The sequence below is a fragment of the Bidens hawaiensis genome, unplaced genomic scaffold (assembly GCF_021521415.1).
Source record: "Bidens hawaiensis isolate Kalapana, Puna unplaced genomic scaffold, B.hawaiensis_p1.1 tig00022511_1, whole genome shotgun sequence".
In the NCBI taxonomy this organism is placed as follows: domain Eukaryota; kingdom Viridiplantae; phylum Streptophyta; class Magnoliopsida; order Asterales; family Asteraceae; genus Bidens; species Bidens hawaiensis.
In genome coordinates, this window is record NW_027493505.1 from 127,501 (window position 1) to 130,565 (window position 3,065).

Sequence of the window (3,065 nt, forward strand, 5' to 3'; positions counted from 1 at the left end):
ATGCTTCCAGGTACCTGTAATTGTGATCCGTTTGCCAGAACCCAGGGGTCTTTCTGTGGAAACCTCCACGAACAATCGTCGTTTTTTGATGGTTATTCCGCTTCTCACAGCTGCTCTTTCCACACCTCCGGATATCTGGTGCCAAATCGTCGCCCCTTTCCTGATTTTTTCGATAATAGAGTTGGCTATCTCTGTGGCGTCGATTGTACAAGTTCGTGAAGAGGGCTGGACGAGTGGAATGAGGGAGAGCGGCTCGATCGACAAAAAAGAAAAGTAGCCCCCAAGAACCTGGCAAAGTCATTATCATTATCAAGGAATTCCCGAGCGATTCTCAACCAACATAGCGATTCCTTCCCGTAAAGATTCTAACACACAGAAGACTCCTTACCTTAGGAGCGGGATGAGTGATACATCTGGTGAGCGCCGGTGAAGAACACAAAGAAAGCAGGAGCTCGGGGATTGAGATAATCCCTCAAGAGAAAGGAGGCAGACTGGTAATAAGGCCTCCCACATAGGGGGAGGGAACCGAAAAGCTAAGCTTTGCGGAGCGGACCTGTGACACCCGGTAATTTTTCACACTCTAATGTATATATTTGATTTAAATTACATATTATTTATATAATTTATATGAGGTATAAACCATAGTATACTTGAAATGTGAACGAGAACAGTCGTTATGCCTATAGGATCGTATAAAGAGCCGATGAGAACGGCTATATGATAAAGACAGCCCAGTAATAGTCAGAGGTGACAAACATATCAAGCTAAATATATACCTATGATCCAATATAAGGGGTAATGGTAAGACCATGCCCAGTAATGTCCTAATTCCCTAATTAGGACCAAAACGCCATAAACGTTTAAATAATGGAATATAGTCGCCGAACCGGCCAAATCAATGCTACATTATACAGTGAGACGACCAAGATATGAAACTATGAAGGAATTAAAGGTATACTAGTCAAAATAATATGAAGTTAATAATTTAAACAATCCATGAAGGATTACAATATGGAGCACTATTTAACCGAATATAACTCCGGGCTAAATTTAAATATACATCATACCGGGAACCGAAATAAATACCGTGTTCCATACCATCTATAATACCTTATAGGTGACCAAATAAATTAAGAGAAGCTCATAATACCCAAGTCCAATATAAATTCCATAACTTGTTTACTCGATGATCAACTCGTCCTAACGACTATCCACTTAAGACCCGAACCAAGATTGAACTTAGCACTACATTTGGACAACCAATATATTTATTAAATGACCATAATACCCTCCCTTTGCAGCCCAAAGCCGAACCCCAACCTTTTCTCTTTTCGATTTTAAACACAAGATCAAACACCACATGAAGCCACCATTTATGCATCCATACATACATCCTTATCTTCATGCTACATCATCATCACCAACATCATCATTATAGTAGTACTTGCAAGCCACCAAGCCTCCAAGAATCCTTCAAAAATCCGGCTCCCCATCCCAATCAAATAAACAATGAATTTGCACCATACTTTGACCAACTATTGACACTTGATTGATAAGGTAGCCACCCTTAATTCAAGGGATATTGTCCCCTCTTGCTTTCCATATTATATACCAAGGTTGTGGACAAAGAATTAACACATACAAACTTCAAAACACATTCCAAACTTCAACCTCTTTCCTCTCGGCCGAAGAACAGCAGCAGGCCACCAAACAGCCGCCTCTTTGCAACCTGTTTTCTCTATAATTCTACTCTTAACATCTTGAACCCTATAAATCGTTGGAAATCTAGAAGAAATCCTTAAACCGTGGTAGAAAGCCTTGAACGGATCTCTGCCCGGAAAACTCGGTAAGAAGCTTTGAACCTTCGAAGGTCACTGCTGGAAACTGCATTTTCCAGCAGTACCCCCTCTCTTCTTTTGTTCATATCTCACAAACCACTTGGTATTTTTGGGTGATTCTTGTTTAGGAATCCAAGGAAACTCGCAAGGATCACGAACCACCTTTTGAACATCCATTTACGGCTTCATTTCAGCATTAGGTAAGCCGAAAACTCGAGTTGTAACAGTTTATGGTGGCTGGAAAAACACAGATTCTGTCCAGCCACGGTTTCATCATTTTACTTGACCCTAGTTCACCTATTTCATGTTATTTAAACATAATGTAGACCCTCAACATCGTGATTAACGTCAAGGAACTTGGATCTCGCCTTAAACCCGCCCAAGAACGCTCAAAAACCGACATTCCCAAGGTACTAATGCCATAAAATGTTTAGTAGAAAAACATGGACTAAGCCTAAGATATATATACATAACGAGGTGATGAATCATGAATATAAACTTGAAGTGTGTTAAAATGACATATAATGAAGGATAAATCATGTTAAGTAAAAGTTATAAAGGATTTATAAAGGTGTTAAAGGTGTTTAGGGAATATGGAAAATTAGTTAAGGGAATGAATAATTTTGATGATGATATAACACATAATTATAAAAGAATGAATAACGGTGATACAAAACGGATTCTTGAATGTGTATAAGTTAATAAGGAAGTTGAAACTTAAGCAAAACCGTGTCGGGTTATCATAAAAGTAAAAATAATAATAGTAATAATAATAGTGATAATAATAATAATAATGATAAAATATGAGTACTAGTAATAAAGATAAAAGTATAAATAAAAGTGCACATTAAACATAAGGTGCAACCCTTGCATCAAGTTTTGGAAATAAAAATAACGATGATTGTACGGGTAAAATACAAGGTACACGTATATTCCTATATACGCAAATGAAAATATAAATACCCATGTATAATGTTATAAAAACAAAGGATGTGTATAAGAGTTATAAAAGTAAATGATAACTTTATGTTACGAAGACGAAAATACTAATAATACTTATCATATACATGAGGAAATGATATATACAATTAATACACATATATTCCTATATATGTGCCATACGTATAAATATAAAATACGGGTTTTTGTGATGGACATTGCGAGTAACTGGAAGGGTGGAGGTGCCGGTAGTCGGGACGTCCTGTCTAGGCTGGTAAACGAATATAT